Source organism: Eptesicus fuscus, chromosome 3 (genome assembly GCF_027574615.1).
Source record: "Eptesicus fuscus isolate TK198812 chromosome 3, DD_ASM_mEF_20220401, whole genome shotgun sequence".
NCBI lineage: Eukaryota > Metazoa > Chordata > Mammalia > Chiroptera > Vespertilionidae > Eptesicus > Eptesicus fuscus.
The window spans coordinates 35,614,976-35,642,175 of record NC_072475.1 but is presented as its reverse complement, the minus strand read 5'-3'; the positions used below and the strand labels follow the sequence as shown (position 1 = coordinate 35,642,175).

At 37.9% G+C, this 27,200-nt stretch overlaps 1 protein-coding gene and 1 pseudogene across 1 annotated transcript in view; both read right to left on the bottom strand.

Moving 5' to 3' along the window:
* The window catches only part of NAALADL2 (N-acetylated alpha-linked acidic dipeptidase like 2), a 630,481-nt gene that overhangs the window by 57,361 nt on the left and 545,920 nt on the right, over positions 1 to 27,200 (bottom strand). The window lies entirely within an intron of this gene.
* On the bottom strand, positions 4,010 to 4,504 carry LOC114231812 (protein FAM32A-like; annotated as a pseudogene).

The following is a 27,200-nucleotide window of genomic DNA, read 5'->3' as shown; positions in this document are numbered from 1 at the left end:
GACATAGGAGACTCTTAATTCATCTCCTCTCATGAACATTCCAAGTCTTCTGCTACACACAAAATAATTCCCTCTGAAAAACTCCAGAAATTACCTGAGTGATTCCTAGGCTAAGGAAAACAAAACAAAACAAAACAAAACCCACACACATAAAAATGATAAGAAAGTCTGAGACATACTCTGGCCCTAAAGCCCACTGCACCACAGGGACCTACAATGTGTCAGGAGCTCACAACTCTTAGCTTTTCTCTGAGGAGAGAAGTGTTTGGATCCACCATCTAGTGTCCTAACCTTTAAGATTTATATTTGAGGGATAGAAGCCCAAAATACCTAGCACTGAAAGCCATTGGGGCTTGTGTCCCCAAGACCCACAACACTATAGCAAACAGAAAAACAGTTCTTGAACATCTTGGTGGCTAAGGTTCAGTGCAGAGGCTGCAGGCAAAAAATAAATAAATTAATTAAATAAAAGACCATATCCTAGTCTTTCCTTGAAAAACGTTCTAGCTGCATATCTAAAAATCTACAGCCTGAGGGTCAGGTTTCTAATTTAACACACATCTACGGGCCAAATGAAATTCTCTTTGGAGACTGGAGAGAATGGCAAGCGCCATCTTTGTGTACTCCCTCTGCTCGGCTGCAAGTCACTGGTGGTGTTCTGAAAGGAGGTTGTGTACATGCGTGGTACCTATATGTGTAGCTACCACTCAGGAAATGCATCCCTTGATCTTCTGACTATGATGGTCAGTTGGGGCTCGCATTCATGGTCACACAGAATGTAGCAAAAAACACTTCTCGTTTGTTAATGTATTTTTAATTGATTCCAGAGAGGAAGGGCGAGGGAGAGAGAGAGATAGACATATCAATCATGAGAGAAAATCATTGATCATTTGCCTCCGGCACATCCCCCACTGCAACCCTGGCATCTGCCCTGAGTGGGAATTGAACCATGACTTCCTGGTTCATAGGTCAATGTTCAACCACTGAGCCTTGGCAGCCAAAAAACACTTCTTAACTGGCTAATGCTCCAGGGCTCAGTATACAGGTGAGGTAGCAGAGTGAAATATGCATCTCCTAACTTTTCCCTGAAAGAAGTTTATTACATGCTTCAAAAGTTGGTGCCTGAGCACTTGGCTTTCAATCAGCCTGCATCTAGGTGCTAAGATCCTCCCTTTGGGACACTGACAGATCTTGGCACATCCTCAACTACTGGGAGCCACTAAAAACAAAGAATTCAGCTTGGACAATCACAAAGATTTGATAGACAACCAAGAGCTAGAGCAGGCTGAATGATAAGGTTCATCTCCTATAAGAGACCATTTCATCAAGAATAGGAGAGGTAACTAGTTTATCAGATGAATAGAAGCAAACACAGAGTCAAGGAAAATGAAGAAACAAAGAAATATGCTTCAAACAAATAACAAAATAAAATTCCAGAAACAGAATTCAATAAAATGAAGATGTTATTTACTTGATAAAGAGTTCAAAATAATTGCCATAAATTTGCTCACCAAGATTAGGAGAACAATGCATGAGCAAAGAAATAATTTTAATAAAGAGATAGAAAAATACAAGAAAGTACCAAACAGAAACCATAAAGGTGATAATACAATATTTGAAATTAAAAATTAAATACAAGGTTTTAACATCAGATTAGATCAAATGGAAGAAAGAACTGGCAAACTCAAACACAGAACAGTGGAATTCATCTAGTCAGAAAAGAAAAAATAATGAATAAGAGTAAAGATAGCTTAAGGAGCATATGGGACACCATCAAATGGATCACTATAAATAAGCATTATACAGTATGTGACCCAGATAGAGAAAAGAAAGAGACAGAAACCTTATTTAAAGACATAATGATTGAACACTTCTAAATTTGGGGAAAGAAACAGACATCTAGATACAGGAATCCCAGACAGTTTTAAATAAGATAAATCCAAAGACACCCAGGGCAAGACACATTATAATTTAATTGGCAAAAGTTAAAGTCAGGGGGAGCATCTTTTTTTTTTTTCTTCTTTATATGTGTCCTTATTCCCCCAAAAGAGCCCTAGCTGATGAGGCTCATTGGTTTGGTCATCGTCCCATGCACCAAAAGGTTGCAGGTTTGAATCCCAGTCAGGGCACATGCCTGGGTTGCAGGCTCCATCCCCTGTGGAGGGCGTCAGGAGGCAGTGATTGCTTTTTTGTTCACATAAATGTTCTCTCTCTCTCTTTCTCTACAAATCAATAAACAATCTTAAAAAAATAAACAGCAAAATAAAACAACTTGTTACTTAAAGGAAATTTTTATAAGACTATCAGCAAAGTTATCAACAGAAAGTGTGTAAATTGGGAGAGATTGGAATTATATATTTAACTAGAGGCCCAGTGCACAAAATTCGTGCATGGTAGGGTCCCCTCAGCCCAGCCTGCACCCTCTCCAATCTGGGACCCCTTGGGAGATGTCCGACTGCCTGTTTAGGCCCTATCCCAGGGATCGGGCCTAAACTGGCAGTCGGACATCCCTCTCACAATCCTGGACTGCTGACTCCTATTCGCTCACCTGCCTGCCAGCCTAATCACTCCTCACTGCCTCTGCATGCTGGCCTGGTCCCCCACAACTGCACCCCCCCCCCCGCTGGCCTGGTCACCCCTCACTGGCCCTCCGTCGGCCTGGTCGCCGCTTACTGCCCCCCCTGCCAGCCTGGTCACCCCTAACTGCCCCCACTGCTGGCCTGGTTGCACCACACAGCCTGCTTGTTCAGTTGTTTGGTCATTCCTCACTAACACCCCTGCCAGCCTAGTCATAGGCAGCCATCTTGTGAGGACGTGAGGATTAATTTGCATATTACCTCTTTATTATACATGAAGTGCTGAAAGAAAAAAATATGCCAATCAACCAATCAATAATACTTTTTCCCAGCAGAATTTCCCTTTAGAATTGAAAGAGAGATCGAGTTTTTCAAACAAGTAAAAGCTAAAAAAGCTTATTACCACTAGTCCAGCCTTATAAAAAATGTTAGAGGGAATTCTTCAAGCTGAAACAAAAGGATGGTAATTAGTAAGAGCAAAAACATATTAAAGTATAATTTTTACTGGAAAAGGCAAATATATAGTTAAATTCAGAATACTCTAATATTTTTTAAATAACTGGTTTTGCTTTATTCTGCAGTTCACATATGACAGCTCCAAACCCAACACTTAGATTTTTTTCTTCTGAATTTATTGTTTCTTCAGATGTATCTCAACAGAGACCATTTCTTCCAGTAGCATATGCTGTCTGATCCTCATGCGGTGGGGACATGCAGGCTTTCAAAGACTCTGGCTCTTCAGCACCGGAACCTGGGCCCTCCCCTTGGACGGCACTCCTGTCTGTGATGGGGTCTGCCCTGGTCCCATTTCCCTGAGGTGCCCTTAGGCCTGGAATGCCAAACAGGTTCCATGTATGTGCCAACTCTGAACAAACATTGGGAGCTGCCTGGAGCCCAGTGGTGAAGGTAGTGAGGCAGGCGGTGTCTGGGTTCCATTACAAAGAACATGGTATTTGACGGGCAATATCTGCCATGGCAATACCCACTTGACATGAATGGAATGGGGATGTTGGGGAAACAGGCTGCCACCAGCTCGATTCAGAAAGGGGCAAGGTGTTCATTCCATCCTTGCCTTGGGTGGTTATTCTCCCTGACCAGGTGGGCTGAGAAGGCAGTCTGATGGCCACAAAGCTGCAAGTGGCTTCCCCAGCCCCAGCTTGACGGGCTTGGAAGGGCAGCACGTGCAGGGCCCCAGGGGGGTCTGCATGTAGCAGCTTCCCCTCTGGAGGCAGTTTATTTAGGCAGAGACAGCTGGCTGGCTGTCAACTTGAGTCAGATGCAACATGGGTGTAAAATCATTTCCATGGCACTTACACAGAAATCACCTTAATCTATAGTTAAACTCTCAATAATTTCCAGTCTAAACTAAAAAGCTTCATCTTCAATGTGCTACTGAGAAACTAAAATAGAGTAAAAGGATAGTCTTACTTTAGTCAAGTTCCAGAATGAGGGCACACTGCATTGAAAAGTACTGTCTTAGAAGAAGACGCAAGGGTGTGTGTAAAGAATGTTTCTAGAAAATACCATAGGCACCAAACATAACCCCAACCTGGCCTTCTGTTTCCCCTTGGAGCCAATTCATACTCTGGATGGGAAGACGACTTCATCCAGCTGACTTTGGGAATGTCATAGTGTTCAGTGAGTATATCCAAGTGTCTGTTGAAGTCCTCCACTTTTTGCTTGTGGGTTTTGGGGCTTGCTTCAAGATCCTTTCCATTTGCCACTTTTCCTGAATCTTCTCGAAGGCCACCTGGGCCAGGGTCAGCTTGTCCTGGCCTTGCCACTTTTTCTCCTTGTTCTTTTTGCTTGTTCTGATGGCTTCCAGGAGTTTCACGCATCCTTCTTTATCTTCTTCCACTTGGTCATACCAACCTCTGCAAGCCTTTCAGCTTCAAGGGCCCCTTTTGGACCTGCTTGTAGGCTTCCATGCAGCCCACCCACAGCTCAGTAGTAAACTCCAGAATATTCTAATCTTTGATAGTGATAAATTTCTCATAAATATAGTATAAGGTTATATAATAAAAAGTATTAACATAACTATAACCACAATAATATTTTACTGACTATTCAATATTAAAGAGGCACATTGGGACATCAAAACATAAGATGTAGAAGATGTAGGAGAGTTAAAATGGAGAGAGCTTTAGTATGCATTTGAACTCAAGTTGCCTTCAGTTTAAAATAGACAATTATAAATATAAGGTATTTTATAAAGCCCTCATGGTAATCACAAAATTACACACCTACAAAATATATACAAAAATTAAAAAAAAAACTTGAAATATACCACTACAGAAAATTATCAAATCACAAAAGAAGAGAGCAAGAGACATATAAAGACACAGAGGAATTACAACAGCCAGAAAACAATTAACCAAATGGCAATAGTAGGTCCATAACTATCAATAATTACCTTAAATGTAAATGGACTAAATTTTCCATTAAAAAAAGATATAGAGTGGCTGAATGAATAAAAATACAAGACCTAACTATATCCTGCATACCAGATACTTCATCTTTAAGAATAAATCCAGACTGAATGCAAAGGGATGAAAGAAGATTTCATACAAATGAAAACCCAAAGATAGGAGAGGCTGCTATCCTATATAATAAAGAGGTAATATGCAAATTGACTATAACTCCAACACACAAGATGGCCGCCCCTATGTGTTCAAAGATGGCTGCCCCCATGTGGACACAAGATGGCCACCACAAGATGGCCAGCAGGGGAGGGCAGTTGTGGGCAATCAGGACAGCAGAGGAAGGTAGTTGGGAGGGACCAGGCCTGAAAGGGAGGGCAGTTGGGGGTGATCAAGCCTGCAGGGGAGGGCAGTTGGGGGAGACCAGCCCTGCAGGGGAGGGCAGTGGGGGGAACCAAGCCTACAGGGCAGGGCAGTTGGGGGGGACCAAACCTGTAGGGGCGGGCAGTTGGGGGGGGAACTAGGCCTGCAGTGGAGGGCAGTTAGGGGTGACCAGGCTGGCAAGGGAGGGAAGTTAGGGGTGACCGGACCAGCAGGGGACGGAAGTTAGGGGCGACCAGGCCATCAGGGGAGGGCAGTTAGGGGTAATCGGGCTGGCAGGGGAGGCAGTTAGGGGCAACCAGGCTGGCAAGGGAGGGAAGTTAGGGGTGATTGGGCCAGCAGGGGAGGGCAATTAGGGGTGACCAGGCTGGCAAGGGAGGGCAGTTAGGGGCAATCGGGCCAGCAAGGGAGCAGTTAGGCATCGATCAGGCTGGCAGGGGAGTGGTTAGGGGGTGATCAGGCTGGCAGGCAGAAGCAGTTAAGGGCAATCAGGCAGGCAGGCAGGCGAGCGGTTGGGAGCCTGCAGTCCTGGATTATGAGAGCGATGTCTGACTGTCCTCAAGGTGTCCCAGATTGGAGAGGGTGCAGGCTGGGCTGAGGGACACACACACACACCCAGTGCATGAATTTTGTGCACCGGGCCTCTGGTATTTATATAAGATGACAATTGTACTAATAGACAAAGAAGAGCACAATATAATGATAAAGGGAGCAATCCAACAAGAGGATATAGCATTTACAAATGTTTATGACCAAACATAGGAGCATCTATACAGCAAATATTAATAGCCCTGGAAGGAGAAAATAGACAGCAATACAATAATATCCCTCTTTCAAAAATGGATAGATCATCCAGACTGGAAATCCATAGGAAAACTTTGAACTTAAATCAGACAGACAATTTGGACTTAGACATGTACAGAACATTCCATCCAACAGAGAACAATAAATATTTTTTTTCTCAAATACACATGGAGCATCCTCCAGGATAGATCATATGTTAGGTCACATGATCTATCCTACGTTAGGCCACAGAATAAAAGTGTTAAATTAAGAAGGTTCCAATCATATCAGCATCTTTTATGACCACAATGGTATAAATCTAGAAATTGATAACAAGAATTGAAAAATTCACAAATATTTTGAGATTTGGAGTGATGAAGGTCTCATTGGCTCAGGCAGCTCAAATGTATATCATTGACAATGGTGTTATCCTTGACAACAAGAGCTGTGTGGGGTTCCATATGGCAGTAAGAGCTATTGGGGTCCTCAGAGGCAAGGGACCAGGGAGGTGGTAGTGTTGGTGGCCAGAGCTGATAGTATGCTCATGACTGTGAAGCTGGCTGCAGGTGCCTGCATAGTGGCAGGGTTTTGGCTGCAGGTACACACACATTGGCAAGGGCCTCAGCCAGTGGCAAGGGCTAGGGCCAACTGTGGGTGTATGAGCAGCTATGGGGTCTAAACTCTCAGTGTGCACTTGTCCTTTTGCAAGGACTAGTTGCACACCCACACACTTTGCTGAGGTCCAATGAGAGGAGTCAGTGCCAGCAGCATGCAGGTGTGCACCACAGGGCCAATCTGCAGGTGCATGCAGCAGTACAGGCCTATGACAACAGTCAGGACTGGATCCAAGTACACAAACAGCGGTGGGTGCCCTGGCTGTCAGCTTGTACTCATGTGGTTACAGGGGCTAGCCATGGGCACACACACACAATAGTAGAGGCTAGAGACAGAAGTCAAGGCCAGCAGTGTGATAGGCACCTGTCCCCAGCCTCTACTGTTGTGTGTTGTATTTAAATGTTTAAAGAGTTTTTTTAGGAATGTAATAAAGGAAAATATATACACAAATACATTTTTCTTGAACTTTATGGATCATATTCTGTTGCCTTGTTGCTTTATATGGAGGTATTTTTATATTTTCTGACTTTGTCACAATCTTTCCCTTACTAGCCCAGAGAGAAAAGTATGTATATGTATTAATTAAACTGTGAGTATCTAGAGGATAGTTATTGTCCCCCTCAATTACTCTGTTTCATTGACCAGTATGGTGACAGTATCTGCCTAAGGCTTTGAATGAATTTACTAGATAATGCATGAACAATGTGGTTAGACATAAATAGGTTCATTAAAGCAATAGCACTACCATGGTTCTACAATGTAATTTCTTTTTTAGTTACAGACAGAAACACCCAGTAAACTTGTGATTTCTTCCATTTTATAATTCAAAATTAAAGTAACCATAGTTTATACCTCAAACCTAAGCTGTAAGTCATACTATCACAGTGGGATTGTTTTTATGTCATCAGTCAGACTTAAAATGCAATATATCCTACTCTAGAAAGTAGTGCTGTGAGATAATCATACACCTGTTGATGGGTTAGTGTGAGAAAGAAATTGAGAGAGACTGGGTTGCTATGGCTTGGTGTAACATAATCTGACAGGTAGTATATGAATCAGGAACCATCCCACCAGTGTCTATTGAGCCTTTATTATGTTATCATCACTGTGATATGGGAGAAAAGAGAAATATAAGACAGTTTCTTTCCTTAGGAGTTATTTTCCTGATAGAGACAAGTCCTATCACTTTCACACAATTAAAGAAAGAAGTCAACAGTAGAAAATCAGTAAGCACCAATTTTTTAGTCCACATTAAACACATTATGCAACTATACCACATGTATATATTTTGGGCTTGAGAATCTAAAATGTAAAAAGGGGGAAATATTCCAGATGAGGTGAATAAAATGTGCTAAAACCTTGGGGCAGAAATAAGTATAAACTTTCTAGAGAAACAAGAATAAACCAGTATAACTAAAGTGGAGTTCTTGACATGGGAAGTAAGTTTGTATGTGGTATGTGGGGCAGGGAGTCAGAAAACCCTAAAACTCAACCAAGGCGTATGGGCAAGATTCAGTGATCTGTAGGGAGTCCTTCTCACTTCCCTTATCTTTCAGAACTGAGGCATCATCGATATATTGTGGTCTGGTGAGAGCCTTCATAACATGGTTTTGTGGTGCCTGGTGCCCTTCAGGCTATTATGTTCATCCTGACGTGACCTGACTCTGATTTATGTCACTTTATAGTAGAAAACTCCCAATTTAGCAATAAATGCCCTGTGGATAACAAACCTCAGGGCAGCCAGCCATGGGCTAGGGGAATCAGGGATCTCAGAAATGAGCAGACCTCAGGATTGCTTTCCAAAGCTGTGACATCAACAGAGGACAGGAAGCAAGGACATACTCCTGACATACCCAGCCCATTTTCCCAGCAAAAACAGAAATTAAATGGTGCAGAGCAAAATTAATATACCCCTAAATACATAAAATGTATGTACCCCTAACATGGCTAAAATCCAGAATTAAGATTCTCGTTATCTTTCATCTGGAATATTCCCTAAATTCCCTGATTGATCTAAATGTCTGCCTCTAACCCATTATCCACTTTATAGCCAAACTATAACACATTTACTTATTTCAAGTAAATTTCTTGTGCACCCCCCAAAAACAGACCTGCCCATGTATGGCTCTTCTCATGAGTAGAGCCAGATATTGACTATAATTATTAAGTAGTTACATGCTATAGGATGCTATGAGGAGGTGTACGGGTATCCTAATAAATCTGAGGGATCAGGAAAGGCTTCTGGGAGAAAATTCCCTCTGTAAGGAAGGCACTGGGTAGGCTGTATATCATCCAGGTAAGAATCAGAAGAAGCAGCATATTTCATGCCAAGCACATGCTCTTACATCAGTTGACTCAAGGTTGCTTAGTTGGATTTTGCATATTTTTATACAATAATAAATTTAAAATATTGAAAATGCATTTTATTATCTTACATCTATTTCATTAAAGTCTCTCCCAAAAAAAGTTTGTGTTTTTGGGTGGGAAGAGCTGGCTGTCCGCCTACTCCACCCACTACCACAACAGAAACTGAGTTTTCTGTCATTGCAGATACCACTGTAGGTGTAGCAAAGAGGGGAGGTGCTGTTTATTTTTAATAAAAGGTAATTGTACATTAAATTGTGCACTTGGTCAATTACCAAAGTAATTAATCAGAGAAAGTTAGAGAATGGATTTAGCAAAGTTTATAATAATGCTACAGACACATCAAATATGCAAAATGCGGGAAGACAGAAGAGTTCAATGATTTTCTACTTATAGCTTATTTTTAGAGATTGCATTTTCAGAGCATAACACTGAATATTGGTACACACAAAATAATGTGGTTTTAGTTTACTCTTCAGAAATTTAATAAAACAGTGCTTCAGTAAAGAATAAAGATTGCATTTCTTTCTAACACCTACTCCTTAAGCAAAGGATATATTGATAACAATGAATTCAATTGTATAAGTCAATTATTTATTTAATAATACTATCATTTTTATGTTAATTGTTAATGTAATTATTTCCTTCTGTGTATACTAATTGAAAAACAAACAAAAATAAAATAATCATCTATAGATTTGGCTACCTGGTAAAATTTTATGTACATATGGAGTTGCACAACCAAAGCACACTGTCACGCTTTGGAATTTTCATGGTTTCTCTGTTCTTCACACGCTGCTTAGCGATAGACAGGATTCTTATAGCTCCTTTCTTCTCAAACATCTTAGCATATCCCACAGAACAACACTGACCAACAAATAAAAAAGTTCTTAATATTATTATCAAACACCTGTTACCCAGTGTTACATGAGTCTTAATTTCATATTTAATTAATTTTTACCTTAGAAGTATTAATTTTGACGAAGTGCTTATAAAGCACCTACAATTCAGGAGTCCTTGGATAATTGCTATAGAGTAGTTCTTGTTGTTAAGGAGGTTATAGGTTGGAAGCTAAGATATCAGCAAGAAAAAACAAATGAGCATATAAAATGGTGCTTCCAAGTGTTCAATAAGAACACTGTGGTCATTGTGAACAGCAATGGCCCAAACACAATTCCTGGAGATTTCACTTCTGTTGGACCTTAAATAAAGAATACAGTGTAGAGAGGCGGGTAGAGTTTAGGGGAGTAGTCTCAGCAAGATCAACAGGCAACCAAGTGTTCTGACTAACCACTGGGAAGTCCGTTTTGATGGAACGATGATTCTTTTAAAGGAACAAATGAAAATGAAGTTTAGAAAAAGTACATATTTTGAGAGATTTCTTTCCTTGTCAATAAGTTCCTCATAAAGGGAAAAGCCATGCCATTTACGTTGAGATGTCTTATCAAATTTAAAAAAAAATAACAATACCGATTATTAATAAATTAACCTAGAAAAAGGCTTATGCCATTCCACATAACAGGTCAAAGCAAAACCTGCTCTGGAAAGGTAAAGATAACGTTTTGATTTCTGCATTTTATTTGGTAATTAATGACTTGTGTTCCCATGTTACCACCATCACCAAAGTTCATATCTGTACTCATGTTGTTAAAAACACAATATCTTCCGATTTAGAATATAGAGACTTAGTCCTTGCACCTTTGTGGCCCTGAGTTTCCTTGTCTGTGAGACCTTACTGTCTAAAACTCAATAACACTATTCTCTTGAATTGTTAACCTGTGGTTGGTCATTGAGGCGTCCTGAGATTATTGAGGAAGTCAGTCTAATAACAGAGGTTTGGGACTATCTAAAGAGCTTAATGTGACTATTTTCTAGAATGTGAAGTGGATCTTAACCAACTTCCATGTTTTCCCTAAAAAAACGCCATGTTTTCTTTATAAAGATGCACTGAAGTGAGCAGTCGCCTCTACACAGGAGATCTGTGTAAAGGCCAGGGCTCCACAGAGCACGCCTCTGAGAGGAGGAAGGTAAATTCTTTCCACAAACTTCAGGAGCCCGTCTTCCTTTACTTCCTGAAGTTTGAGTGATCATTGTATTTTTAGTTCCTCAGAGTATATAAGAACATTATTTTATGGTGTATGTACCATGGTGTATGTATGCTCACTCTTTGTAAAGGAACTAGGCAAATAAAGAGGTGATATGATAAATGTGGGGCTTTTGCATATTCCAAAGAAGGGTAGAAGATAGAAGCAAGTGTTAACTGAAAGTCTTCTATGTGCCATACATTTCAATAGAACTGTGAACACATGATTTCATTTAGTTCTACCAACAAACCTGCCAGATCACATTAAGCAATTATGGTAATAGTTGGAGCAAGGCTGTGAAGGGGTTCGTATGTTATAGTAAAGTATATAGACTTTGTACTACAGACCAGAATATCTGTGTCTGATCTCTGATCTATCTACATCAGAAGCACCTATGAAACTTTTTAAAAAATAAACATTTTTAAACATAACCCCACCCCAGCATACACAGATACAAGATTCTAAATCAGTTGACCTGCATAGAAAAGCTAGAATTCATCATCCTACCTAATAAAATAGTAATATGCAAATTGATGACACCTTCGCTATGCCCAAGCCACGCCCACCAGCCAAAGCCATGCCCGCCAGCCAATCAGGGTGAGTATGCAAATTACCAAAAAAAGATGGCGGTTAATTTGCATATACTGAGGGAGGGAGGAGTGAAGACTGAAGACAACTTAAAAGGAAGAGGGAGGAAAAGCGGAAAGCAAGGTGGCTGCCAGATGGAAAGCCTGGGCGGGGCGGAGCAGGTGCAGGCACAGTGGACACAATGGTGGCGGCAGTGGCAGTGCATGCGGCCGCAGCTGCCGCTTGCAGGATTCTTCCTGCAAATGGGCTACTAGTTTTAAAATAAGCATCCCTCATTATTCTGACACAAGTGGTTGAGGGATTAGACTTTGAGAGCTAGCATTATAGACAGCAGAATCTAATAAAAGATATTTGGGTGGGTAATTGACATTATCAAATGTATATATTTATCTAAGTATATATTTTATGGTGATATCAAACTTTTATATAGAAAATGTAAAACCTAAGTATGAATGTGATGGCAAACTACATATATAATATTAATAAGAGGAGGCATAAGAATACATTTAGCAAACTTAAAAACAAAGTGATAACAGCAATTCTGAAAATCTTATCAAAGCATTCAGGTAAACTTTAACTTTGGAAAAATGTATCATTTAATATAAATGTATGTTTCTTCATTTAAAATATATATTTAATGGGAAACAGCATACAAAGTGGCTATATTTAGTAATGTGACTGTTTCATATTTCATTTCATATATAATACGTTGCTAACAATGTACCATTTTTAAAGGGGACATTAAAACCAGTGCCCCTTCATTTAACTTATTTAGAAGATTGAGGACACAAACTGGCATGGATCTATTGCATTGAATTAGGCAGATTAAGAAGTGCCAGGGTTTTATTGTCTCAGATCTGTACGATGCCTTTCAGGTACTTTATTTTTCTCATTTTTTAATGAACAAAATTAATTGCTAAATTATTATATATCTGAAATATATAATTTAAATATACATTTATAAGTAACAAAAATAATCCCCCAAAGTTCAAACCATTTACATTAATTTATGGTGCAGTAAGTAATGAAAGAAATATTGGCTGTCTGATATCACCTCAATTTGCAGAAAAGGGTTAAAAATGGAAATAACTTGCTTAACATTACACACCTGTTTAGAGGCAACACTGGAAATGGTACTAAGATGTTAGAACTCTCAATGCTTACTTTTTACACAACAAAATGATAGAAGTAAAACTCAAATTATTTGTTTGTGTGTATGATAAAAATATGGAAGAAGAATGGAAAATTTGGTAAACACACCATATACACCAAAAGTATACTAGTGACTGTAGGCTATGAAATTTGTTCATTGCATCATCATGGCACATCTGTTATGACATATTAAAAATAATTTATTGAGTCCATTATCCTGTCTCTAATGCCTCTAGAAGAAAACTCACCATCTCCACTAATAAAAGATAAAGATGCAAATTGACCATACCTTAGCGATGCCCACCAGCCAATCAGGAGTGAGTATGCAAATTAACCCCAAAAAATGATGGGTTAATTTGCACACACAGGCGGCAGTGGCCAGGGGCGGGACGCTTGATTCATCGCCATGTCGATGACACAGGTGTTTCACTCCACCCCAGCCGCTCCGGGCCTCTGGGCAGCGTGGGAAGACAGAAAGGTGGCTTCGGGCCGGAGCAAAGACTGTGCTGTTAGCCAGGGTAAGGAAGGCCCATTCTGCACAAATCTTTGTGCATCGGGCATTTAGTTTATCATAAAGCACCAAAATGTCTCTTCTAGGTACACTCCCTTACCTAGTAACCCTAACTTCTGTCCTCATTCTAGGGATAGCAAAGTATCCGAGGATACCAATGTATCCTTAGTTTCCCTGTACCCTTCAGGTAATTTTTGATCTATCACTTTCTGAGAACAGTGCATTAAAACTCTTACATTGTGATTCTGAATGTATTAAATCCTTCTTATAATTTGATGAGTTTTCATTCTGTAAAAATGAAATGGAGCCTACATATTCAGAATTGCTATACCTTCTTGGATATTTATTCTCTTTATCCTAATGAGATAATATTCTAATTGAATTTGTAATCTAAGTTTGTGCTTTAAAACCTATTTTGTGTGATGTTAATAATCCTATATCAGTTTTCTTTGTTTAGTATTTGCTTGGCATATAATTTTTAAAATCCATTTACTTTTAGGTTTTCTGTCTCATAATATTTTTTATAAATTGAAATTAGAACACAACTGCAGTTCTTAAAATTAAAAAAAAAAACACCGTCTGAAAAAAATTCTTTTTTTAAAATATATTTTATTGATTTCAGAGAGGAAGGGAGAGGGAGAGAGAGAGATAGAAACAGCAATGATGAGAGAGAATCATTGATCGGCTGCCTCCTGCACACCCCACACTGGGGATCAAGCCAACAACCCAGGCATATGCCCTTGGCCAGAATCAAACCTGGGACCCCTCAGTCCACAGGCCGATGTTCTATCAACTGAGCCAAACCAACTAGAGCTGAAAAAAATTTCTTTCAACTGATTAAACCTACTTATAGTTACTAAAATTACAACTATGTTTGCATTTATTTTATTATTTTATTTTGTATTTTCTGGATAATAATCTCTCTATTCGCTTCCTTTTTATCTTTTTGAAGCCCAGTGGTTTGACTGAGTTTTCCTTTTTCCTTTACTAACTCTAAATCACAGCAACTATTATAGCATTGAGATTAAGCACAGAGATTTAGAGATTTTATTAATTACCTCCTGTGCTATGATACAATAATAAATTAACCTTCAAATCTAAGTGACTTAATACAACAATATTGTCAATGGGTGTTTTACACCATATGCTCATTTGGGGCCTTAGGATACTTTAGAATTCACCATGGGGAATGTTGCTGACTGTCATAGCAGGTGAAGTGAAAGAATTGACAGATCATTTACTGACAATTATTTCTTAACTAGAGGCTCAATGCATGAAAGTCGTGCAAGGGTAGGCCCTTGCAGCCCCGGCTGCCTTGGCCCTCGCAGTCCCAGCTCCTTTGGCGCTCGCCTTGCAGCCCTGTGGCCCCACCATTCCGCTGTCTGGTCTAATTAGCATATTAGCTCAATAAAAATGAATAAATAAATAAATGATTGGGGCAATATCCTATATAATAAAAGGCTAATATGCAAGTAGACCGAACAGCAGAACAACCAAACAACTGAACAACCGGTCTCTATGACATGCGCTGTCCACCAGGGGCCATGTGCAGAACATGATGGGTGTGGACAGCAGGCAGCAGAGCATGGGACATGGTGGGCATTGGCCATGGCAGGATGGTGGAGTAAGTGAGCGGGGGTGCCAGGCCAAGATAGGGTGTTGGTCACTGTCATTGGGAGAGCCTCTGGTGGTTACTGAAAATTCTTTGCTCCTGTGCGCCATGGTCCTGCCCAGCACTTGCACCTGCTGCTGGTGCTGGAGCCGCTGCTCACACCGTTGCTGGTGCCCAGCACCAGCCCCAATTGCTTGGCACCATCAGTGGGTGTGAGCAGTGGCTGCCAGCCCCGGTCACCCCTCAGGAGCAGGGGGAGGTGGAGAAGCCCTGAGGTGTGATCGAGCTGGCAGTCACCTCTCGCACCTGTTGCCAGCAACAGCCCCGCTTGCACCCACAGTGGGTACCTGGGCCATAACTCACATCCACAGCCAGTGCTGGAGCCGCCACTCACACCCACTGCCAGCACTGGGTGCCAATCCCGATTGGCCACAGACAGGGGACCGGGAGCCACAGCAGGAGGGGCCAGTAAGGGGTGTGGAGGATGGGCCGAGACCTGCCCCTGTGTCCACCGCAGCCTGGCGGCCCACAATTTTTTTCAAGGTGCTCATATTCGTGCACTGGGCTCCCAGTTCTATAATAATAAAAGCATAATATGCTAATAAGACTGGACATCCTTCCGGATGACCTTCCAGACGAAGCTGGGTCTGCAAGGGAAGCCTGGGTCCCGGTGCCAGATGGAAGTCAGTGCCGGCAGCCAGGGTAAGGAAGGCCTACTCTTGCAGGAATTTTGTGCATTGGGCCTCTAGTTGGTTAATAAAATCATATAATTTTCAGGTATACAGGATTATAATTTTATATCTGTATACTTCACTGGGTGCATACCACCCAAAGTCTGGTTTTCTTCTGTTAGCATATATTTAACCCCATTTACCCACTTCATCCTCCCCTTACCCACCTCTCTCTGGTAACCATAATTCTATTGTCTACATCTGAGAGTTTGTTTTTGTTTTGTTAGTTTGCTACTTTTTGTTTTATATTTCACATATGAGTAAAATCATAATAAATTTTTTCCCTTTTCAATCAGACTTCGTTCACTTACCATAATACTATCAAGAGTATTATATGTTATTGCAAATAGCTATATTTCATCTTTTTTTATGACTGAGTTGTGAAGAGCTGTGACTTAGAATTATCATAAGTGTCTTATACTCATAGCACATTAGTTAGATCTAGTTATATTACACAAATTAACTGCAAAAGTCCTGTGAAATATGGAGGGACACATAAATATATGTTCAGCAGTAAATGTTTCTACCAGAAAGTCCTGTGTTTATACACCAGCTATGCTAATTATCAGCAATGTCCAAGTTAAGTAACTTTTATCAAATCACATTACTTCATCATTCCCACGTTGTCAGTAATGACTAGAATATATGTCTTTAAAAAAATTTAAATTAGATAATATATGCAAACTCTTTAGTTTAGTACCTGGTATTATGTTAATATTTTGGGAAAATGCAATATATACTTTGACTAAAATATTAAAAAGTAGAATAAATAGATACATCTGTTATACATCTATTATACATGTATATTAATATACATTTTATCAATATTTATACTATTTAAAAGCTATGGTAAGGAATGAACTTTTTTTCTTTCATACAGGTGACTCAAGCGTCAATATTGATTTTGAACTGTGTAGTAATTTTAAAAAAGTAGCATATATACATGGTCCCATATTTTATATAAACATTAAGTTGTTTCTACGTTGTCGTCTCTGAAGTCAGCACAATACTTAACATATGACTTTTTAGCTCATGTTTCTTGAACTTAAAGCTTTGTACCTTATGATAGACAAGTGTCAGTTATGCAAAGTAAACATAGATGGCACTTATATACATACCTATAAAACTATATTAGAAAAATAATAATTACATCTTTGGCCAGACTTTTTCCTACTGTGCCCAGAATCCAACTGTACTTTTTTCTTTATTAAAGCAACTAGACTCACATATTTCAAAACTCATATTGACTTTTGTGTCATCTGTATAGAAGCAAAATAGGGGTCCTTTGTTTACCATCTCTTTTAACTTTATCTCCTTGCCTCATTTTGAGATTTCCTTCTTTTAAACTTTGACTTCATCACAGCAAGAGAAAGACAGGAATTGCAGCTTAATGTTTTATGTATCCTTTTTACATAGATTACGTGAGAAGCAGAAAATGTATTTCAATACTGCCTTGCAGACTGATGACACAAATGCAGCTTATTGATCTTAATGAACTGTCAATCAACATGGAAGGAAGGAAACCATTTAAGCTAAACCTTTAAAATAGCTTTTGCATATTTATAATAGAAACAATTTGATAACATCTATAAATATGTTTTTATGTTTAACTATAACTTTTGATCTAAGCATAATATATTTTTATATTTATTCTAGTAAAATCAGAATTTACTTATAAAATAAAATAATGTCTCAATATAATATTCTGTGTACCGTGCAATCATAAAAAATATATCATAGCATATGCTTCTCTTGAAAAATATATAGTATACCTTTTTACAAAGTAAACTTTCTGTGAATGCATATTTCTTTATAATAAAAGATACCTGGATAAAGTTGAATACTAGATCTAAAGATAAATGCATATTGAAATTACATTTGAAATAGAATTTACTGAGAGACTTGTGTTCTTGATGATAAATATGGATATATCATTTTATCCTGCAATTCTGTTTCTCTTCTTAAAATCTAATTTTCCTGGTTTTGTCTGGAGCAGAACACAGGAGCAACAATAATCTCATTAAAAATTATCCAGTCAAATACCTTAAGCCAAAAATAAATTTTATGAGAAAGAAAAAAATTGAGATCAATGGGTTATGGATGATATAGATAAGTTCTCTGCATATGACATGCATACAAAATCATAGCCTGATTAACACATATAATTTAATCATTCTTAAACTTCTTCCATTAATTTTAAACCCTGTAGTCATTATCTAGTAAACCAAATTGCAGAACTTTAAAAAACAAAATAGATTCTTTGAATGATGACTCAAAGTATGATTTTCTAATCACTCACCATTATTGAAATGAAGTTGATTTAATTGGACCTGTAAAAGAGATTGCAATTTCTAATCATACCTCTTCTGTAAATGCTTATTATTCAAAGGAAGCCATATGTAGTTTCAAGCACCCTTAATTAAAATGATGGATATGATCTTAGATATCTTTTTCCCTTGGTAGTTATTCTAGAGTGATTCTGGTTTTTCTATCATTTTTATGTCTTCCTTATTCTGTGCAATGCATAGTCAATATTTTCTTTTTAGTATCAAACCAAATGAAATTGGAAATTATTCACTAAAACCTACCCTGGTAATAACTTCACTGACATTTCTATATATTAAAGGAAATCTCCAGTATTGTATTAGGTGCATAAATTTATAGAAATATCAAGAATAATTCTGAGCTGTGTTCATTTTTCAACAATGAGAACAAGAGAATCATGAGAAAAATTTCCCTGATCACCATAATGTAAATCAAGTATTTTTTAAAGAGAGTTTAACTATAAAAAGAACACAACAAAAATATACTATAAAAGAATGGTGAAAGTACAAAAATATATATGTTCACATATATTTGTGCATCTACCTAGATGCAAATATATAGACACTGGCACATATATAGAAACCACTTACTCATCCCATAGAATTATTTACATTAAACATATTATTTTCCTGACCCCATGTGCTAGGGACTTGTTATCTTAATAAATTATCGCTCTTAATTCATGGTTAGCGATGTCTGTCTAGACTTTTCTACTATTCAACATCATACTATCTTTTTCTATGAAAATTATTTAAATATTAAAACTTTGATTATCTTATTTTATTCCTCCTACTTTTACCTGCTTTATAATAAAATCTTCAGAGGAAAATATCTTAACTGCTTGACACCTAACCTACAAGGGTATCTACCATACCACATCTTTTCTTCTTTCATGCTATTTCAATATAAGCAAAGGGTATCATTCTGAAAATATACCTATTATCTCTTTCCTAGATTCCTTCCCTCCCTGCTTTACCAGCGATCTATAGCAGAATCTTCCAACTCTTCCTACACACTATTTTTTAAAATATGTTTTTATTGATTTCAGAGAGGAAGCGAGAGGGAGAGAGAGAGATGAGAGAGAATCATTGATTGGCTGTCTCCTGCACACCCCCTACTGGGGATCAAGCCCACAAGCCATGCATGTGCCCTTGACTGGGATTGAACAGGGACCCTTCAGTCTGCAGGCAGAAGCTCTATCCTCTGAGCCAAACCAGCCTGGGCCAGACTATTTTTAAAAAATCCTTACTAGAATATGTTCAGATCTCTCTCAACTTAAAAAATAATACAGAAAAATAAGCAATAATTCATGTTCCCTTCCTTATTCCCTAGTGGGCTCAACTATTTAAAATATTTATTATACTTACATCCTTGATTTTCTCATTTCACAATCATTCCTTCCCTCACTGCATCAGACTTCCTAGCATTCTATTGGCACCATCTTGATCAAAGTTACTATAATCTCAGTTTTGATAAATCTAATGACCCTTTGTGGAGCCTTTGGCACCATATACCTTCTTGAAACACTTTCTTTTTAATTCTGGGACTGCTGTTGTTCTTCCTTAATTCCTCTCTTATTTTATGTTTAAATCTCTTAAATGCTACTTTTCCATACATTTGCACTAGGTATTTTTATTTGCTGCCATTGTTTCTAATATTATACACAAAGAGAATAATCGCCAAATCTATTATCTCCAGCCTAAAGTTTAGTCTGGAGGTTCAGATAAAATTAAACTCCCCTAGTGAACATATCTATTTCTGACTTCAGAGGCACTTTCAATAATATATCAAGAAATAATCTTATCATGTTACTTTTTTTTAAAGGATGATCTCCATTTGCTAAGTTTCTGTGTTCATCTAACTAGGATACTTTATAATGACTCCAGCTCTGGAGTATTTGGAAAATACTATTTATGAATATGGTTTTATTGTATGTAAAAATAATAAAAATAGTTATTTGTGTTAGTCCAACTACACACACACACACACACACACACACACACACACACACACACAGAATATTAGGTAACAAATATTCTGATATTCTGAAGTAGAACTAAATTTATGGGTAAAATATCATAGTGAGGAAATTATCTGTAATACTAACTATTTTTAAGGAATCCCAGAGTATAGGAAAAAAAGATAGGTTGGTCCTTTGTGCAGCTGTTAGAGATCTTGGTAGAAACCACCTCAGATATGTCACCTGAAAAACCCAAGCTTCTGTCAAGAATGTACTCATTTAGTGTATAAAAGCTCCAGATAAGTCATTTTAAAGTAGAGCAGATGCTACCTTTAAAAAAAGTCTATTTTGAGGGGTTGGGGAAGGAGGCATACACATAAGTTTTCTCTGACATCTGTTTATATCAGACATGTCTGCTCTTGTTCTGCAACTCCAGTCATATTTTTCTTCCTCTCCGATTTTTTTTTATTTTCTGGTTATAAAAGGTAGGAAAAAGCTAAATTAAAAAAACTGTTTAAAGAGTCATAAACCTACTATGTCTTTATTTTTGGTTCTGGTCCTACTTAGCTTCAGAAGGAAACATGTGCTCAGGAAGAACTATAAAGAATTTTAGTCAGGTTTTTAAATCACTACACACCAAACCTGTTTCTCCTATTTTTCCTTATCTCAGTTTACATTACCACCATCTATCCAGCTTCTACAAGTAAAATCCTAGAAATAACTTTTCACTCTACATTGTCCATTATTCTTAGAATATGACAGAGTTGTCAGCCTATTTTGTTTATTGTTTTATCCATACCACCTCAAACAATGGATGGGATAAGTAGATATGCAATAAATATTTTTAAATGTATAAAATTATTTAACATTTCTTGAATCTGATTCTTTCTCTTAATTTATTCTACCATTACTCTAATTCAACCCACCATCATCATTCATCTGGACCATAGCATCTCCTTTTGAACTGGTCTCCCTGGACCTATTCTTAACAATTTCTAGTTCATTTCTCATATTGCAGTAGAATAAACTTTTTAAAATACAAGTCTAATACTATATTTTCATTGTTTAAAACTCTCCAGGACTTTACTTTGCTCTTAGGGTAATGTGTAAACTTATTAACATGCCTTTATATGTCTTACTTCTCTAGCATAAGGTCTTGAACTCTGTTTTGTTTATGTCTTGATCTATATGTTCTAGTCATATTGAACTTCTTTCATTTTCTTAATCCTCACCCCAGGATATATTTAATTATTCTAGAGGGAGGAAGGAAGAGAAGGAGAGAGACAAAGAAAAACATCTGTTTCTAACATTGATCAATTCCTCTTGTAAGCGCCCCAACCAGATCTGAACCCACAATCTATGTATGTGCCCCATTGAGAATTAAACCCTCAACCTTTCTGTGTATGGGATGATGCTCCCACCAGCAAAGCCACAATGGCCAGGGCTTATTTTCTTAAAGGATTAATTCTCTCTCATCTTCGCATTGTCCTTGCCTGAAATATTTTTTTTTCATTTCAGTAAATAATTTTACAGCTCCATTTGACACCATTGTTTTCCAATAGGCTTTTTCTGAAAATTGGAATAGGTATCTCTGCTATATTTTCCCTTAAGCCTTCATTTTTTTTTCTATCAAAGCATCAATCACATGTGTTCTAATTTTTAATTTATATATATTTTATAAATGTAATTATAAGCTTCATATGGGCAAGGCCAAGGTCTGCGGTACACACTTATATCTTCTGAATTTTAGTATTTCAGGGAAGAGTCTACAACTAAAAAGAATTAAATAGTGTTTAAATAAATAAAGCATTTAATCTCTGTTATACTACTATAAATATGAGCAATTCCTCCAAGTTTACATATAAAGAAACTAAGACTTAGGTCAAGAAAATTATTAAAGTTTTGCTAAACTCAATTGCTATGTGATGTTCAAGTCTTTTAAGTACTTCTTAATACTTAGTTTCATCATCTGTGCAATAGAGATAATAAATCTTATCTTGAGATGGATGACAGTGACTGGGGTGACAGGGTAAATGTCTAGAACTGTGATGGGCAAACAATGACCCACAGGTGAATCCAGCCCTTTTTTGTATGGATCATGAGCTCAGAATGGTTTTTAAAATTTTAATAGTTGAAAAAATCAAAAGAAGAATATTTCATGAAATATAAAAACTATATGACATTTAAATGTCACTATCCATAAAGTTTCATTGGAACAAATCACACCTATTCACTTACATATTGTCTGTTTGCTGTTTTGTCAGCAGAGTTGAGTAATTGCAACAGATACTCTATAGTTCACATAGCCAAAATATTTACTTTCAGCCCTTGGTCTAGAAAAAATGCTTGTAGGCACTCAGTGGATTATACTTATAATTTTTAGAATTGTTTTTAATAATAAAAACAATCACCAGGGTCTCCCTAGTCTATGTGGCTTATAGCTCGTGTATTAGAAAAAAATTTTGGTCAATATAAAACTATGACAAGTGCCTTTGTTCTTATTTTAAGTAATACATTATATGCAGATGGTTAAGTAATCAATATTTTTGCCTTCAACAAGATAAACTACATAGAAATATAGATAATTTTATATAATACTTATGAGTGTTCTGGAGATGTTACTCTTTTTTTTTTTTAATTTACTTTCCATGTCTGAACAATGCATACATTATTACTCAAAGATATTCCTGGAAGATCAGGATCCTGAGAAAGGGAGCCAATAACTGAAACACTAACTTGAGAATCAAGATTTGTGGAAAACCCTGGACTGGGCTCAAACAGGGATTGAAGCCACTCTTACTTGGATGGTCAGTAGTTTCTCAGACACTAATGGATTCCAGCCTAGAGCTTGAATTAATAGCCTCCTCTGATGAGGTATCATTGTGTTATAAAACTTAGCTTGGCCAAAATCCGATCATACAGAAAACTGATTCTTTAGGAAATATGGAATAATGGATATTGAATACCTTCACAAATGACGTATATAAATGAGTTGACAAATGAAGCCCCTGAGAACCCCTTTAATATCCCATTTTCACTCACTGTTTCTTCATGCTGTCTCATGATCTATTGCCATTCATATGTTCCACTGACCTCATCATTCTTTCTATAAATTTGAAATCCAAAAGCTATATAAAATGCTAGATTATTTATGTAATTAGGTTTAAAATGCCCTGATAATTTCTTTGCATAAGTCTGTCCTTTCTTAAAGACATTATCCTAAAACCTTTTCTCAATTCATTTTTTTAGATTGCCTAGTAGTATTGTTTTGAGCTTATTGTTAAACTCAATTGTTAAACTCTGAAGAACAGAGTTGATTTTGAGATGATTTTGTCCTGGCTCAAGCCGACCCAGATTCTAGCTTTAGTTTCCACTTAATTGGCTGCATGACCTTGGACAAATTTTTTATATCTTGATCTCAGAGTCTTCATTTGTAAGAAGTTAATAATATATAACTTAGCCGAGACCGGTTTGGCTCAGTGGATAGAGCGTCGGCCTTCGGACTGAAGGGTCCAGGTTCGATTCCGGTCAAGGGCATGTACCGTGGTTGCGGGCACATCCCCAGTAGGGGGTGCGCAAGAGGCAGCTGATCGATGTTTCTCTATCATCGATGTTTCTAACTCTCTATCCCTCTCTCTTCCTCTCTGTAATAAAATCAATAAAATATATATATATAAAAAAAATATATATATATATAACTTAAACAACTGTTGTGAGTACTCAAATAACATACTATATATAATATCAAGCATAGTCCCTGGTTCACAGTAGGCAATCAAGCAGCATTAATTTCTTTCCACTTTTCCTTCTCTTCTTATTTCCAGTTGCCTAAAGCACGGATCCATTCAGGAAAACATTTATTTCTAAGTAAGTAAAAAATTGGGTCATTTGTAAAAGAAGCTCTGTCCAAAATATTGTTTCAGTATATGTCAGGCCAGAGTATCTAAACTGTGTATATAAATAAGGGAAATGATATTTGATTAAGGACATTCTAACTAGGCATATAGTTCAGCTGAAAGAGTGCGAGATAAGAGTTGGAATATGACCTGGTCTTGAATTTGTGTTCTGTTGTTTATTTCCTATGTTATTTTTGCTCAAAAGGCCTCACTCATTTTCCTCTTCTGCAAAATGAAGATAAAATCAACCATACAGGCCTGTTAGGTTGATAAGACAACCTTCCATAATCCCCTCTCTTTCTTCCTTCCCACTCTTTGTTCCACTGCTTCTCTCCAGCTATGCTAGACACAATTATCCAGATTAGTAAGGTCCCTGAGCCAATGCCTCTCAAACTTTTGTTTCCTCCGCTGGATGGCCATCCACCCTAGCCTCCGATTCATCTTTCAAATATTCCTCATCTAGAAGATGGTTATAGCTCTCACTCTCACTCTTTGCGGCAGAGGTGCTCCTCCTTTCTTTGTTCCCATAGCTAATACTCTTGTGTGTTTCCTCATAGTCAGAAGAATGTATTAGTTACCAGTGGAGCTCAGACTTTGATGAATTGTAGAGCTCATTGAACTTGGATACCTCCATATCTATGAATGTTAGCAAATAAATATCCTTTTCAAATAAAATGGGGAAATATGAGCATGCTTAGTATTATTTAAAGTTATCAAACTATCCCAATTTTAAAGATTTAAGGGAACAAAAGTATAGATCAGTGCAGAGCAAATGGTTGTATGAGGAAATATTTTGTATCGAGAGTCTGTGGGTAGTTAGGACAAATATGGGTTTTAGATAAAGAACAGAACTAGGAGGAAGTAAAATAATATAGAGTGAAAAATAAACAAACGAAAACAAAAAAATAAAAATAAATAAAAAATTTTTTACAAAGTTGTCTGGTTCATATTTTTTATTGTATTCACAAAAAACTCTGAAAAATTATTTTAAGCCTATTTGTATATCATGAAGATAAGTTAAATGGCTCTAATAAACAGGTTTGGTCAGAAGAACTCTTATAAGCATGGCCTAGAAGTTGCTGTTACTAAAAATCATAGAATAGAAATAAACTTTAACAGATTTTACCTTCTAGGGTCTTTCAAATGTTTTCACCTGATGATCTAGGACAGAGGAAACCCTTCCTCCCACAGCATAGATACTCATTTTCTATAAGAATAGGCTAATAATTGTGGAGTATTTAGTTTACTGTATACATTGTACTAAACATCCTATTTAATAAAAGAGTAATATGCAAATTGACCCTAATGGCACAACGACCAGAACGACTGCTGGACCAGTCACTATGAGGCACACTGACCACCTCTCGGTCCCTTTCCCTGGCCGGCAGGGAACCAGGGTTGGGTGGTGGGGGATGTGGTCAGTGCCAGGCCAAGGACCCCACCCCGCTGGTCGCTCCACACACAGAGGGCAACCTATGGTAGGGATGGGGCCAGTGAGCAGGTGGGAACAACCGACCTCTCGGTCCCTTCCCCTGGCCATCAGGCACTGATCACCCGATGGCGAATGGGAAACCAGGGGTGGGTGGTGGTAGCGGGTGGGGCTGGCTGCAGGCAGCTGGGGAAGATGGCCCTGATTGCAGGCCAGACCTAGGAACCATACCTGTGCACGAATTTCGTGTACCGGGCCTCTAGTAATACACACACACACACACACACACACACACACACACACACACACACACAATCTGAGTGGCCAGATTATTATGATCACCTGATGTTTGTAGGCAAATTAGCCATACAATGCATTGGATGGGATATGGAAGCCGAAGGTCTGTTCAAACACCTTTGCTGTCTGCAGTTACCAAGATAAAACGTCTCCAATTCACACAGGAACACAAGGATTGGACAGTCGAGCATTGGAAAAAAGTCATGTGGTCCGATGAATCATGTTTCCAGTTGCATCATGCAGATGGCAGAGTGAGAATTTTGCGGAAACAGCATGCACCCCACATGCATGAGTATAACCCTTCAAGCTGGTGGGGGTAGTGTTATGGTTTGGGGCATGTTTTCCTGGCATGATTTGGGCCCTTTAATTTGTGTGGAACAACATCTGAATAGCACAACATACCTAAGTATTGTCGCTGATCAAGTTCATCCTATCATGTTGATGGCATATCCCAATGGAGATGGCTTCTTCCAACAAGACACTGTACCATGTCACGGTGTTCATATTGTGCAGGAGTGGTTTCAAGAACATGAGGGAGACTTTACCTTGCTTAGGTGGCCCCCACAATCACCAGATCTCAATCCAATTGAGCATTTGTGGGACGAAGTTAAAAGAGCCATCAGGCAGCTGGTTCCACAACCATCAAATCTCACAGAACTGGACAGTGCTATTCATCAGGCATGGTGTCAGATTCCCCGCATCACCTTTCAACATCTCGTGGAGTCAATGCCAAGAAGAATCACCAAAGTATTGAAGTCAAAAGGTGGCCCAACGAAGTACTGATGGGGTGGTCATAATAATCTGGCCACTCATTGTGTATATATATATATATATGTATATCTTTATATATATACACTTCAAAGACTAATTGTGAAGATGAAAATAGTATATATATACATTTATATATATATATATATATATATATATATATATATACATTCATATATATACATAATATATATATATATAAATATATATATACATATATTTATAATCTGGCCACTCAGTATATATCTATATATATATATATCTATCTATATATATATATAGATAGATATAGATATATATATAGATATATATGTATGTATATATATACTATTTTCATCTCCACAATTAGTCTTTGAGGCAAATATAAATCTATTCCCATTTTAGGGAGAAATAAATGCAGAAAGATAATATATCTTACCTAATTTGCATAGTTAAGACAGGTTCAAGGCATGATTCAAGCAAAGACAATTTGGGTGAAGTCAGTACTTTTAAACTCCATACCAGTGGAATTCCCTAGAGGTCTTGTTAAAGCAAACACTGCTGGTCCCACACCCAGAGTTTTAAATGCAGTCAGATAATTTGCATTTCTAAGATAGTCCTTGGTGATGCTGATTCTGCTGGTTCTCTGGCCATACTTTGAGACCCTTGAGACCACTGCTCCATTCTAGCTCACCTTTATGAACCCTGGTTTGTTTGTGAATCTCATAC